The sequence below is a fragment of the Thalassophryne amazonica genome, chromosome 14 (genome assembly GCF_902500255.1).
Source record: "Thalassophryne amazonica chromosome 14, fThaAma1.1, whole genome shotgun sequence".
NCBI lineage: Eukaryota > Metazoa > Chordata > Actinopteri > Batrachoidiformes > Batrachoididae > Thalassophryne > Thalassophryne amazonica.
Genome location: NC_047116.1, coordinates 18,596,536 through 18,596,877, shown reverse-complemented (window position 1 = coordinate 18,596,877; position 342 = coordinate 18,596,536).

The following is a 342-nucleotide window of genomic DNA, read 5'->3' as shown; positions in this document are numbered from 1 at the left end:
TTCTCTGTACTTATCTACTATCTTTGGGTGGCACGCGGAGACGGTTTGCTGTCAAATTAGCCTCATTCAAATACCAGTGAAACAAACAAATAAAATATACACCTTCCCATCACAACATTATCACCTGCACTGCCCTGTGACATCACATTTTATATTATATATATATATATATATATATATATATATACACACACACACACAAAATGTAACCGAACATACGACTATGTATATAAATACTGTATATAGCTTTCCATAGTGTCTGTCTTTATACATATCTATTCTTTTTGTTTTTGTATAATTGTATTCCCCCCCCCCCCCCCCACACACACACACACACAAGGG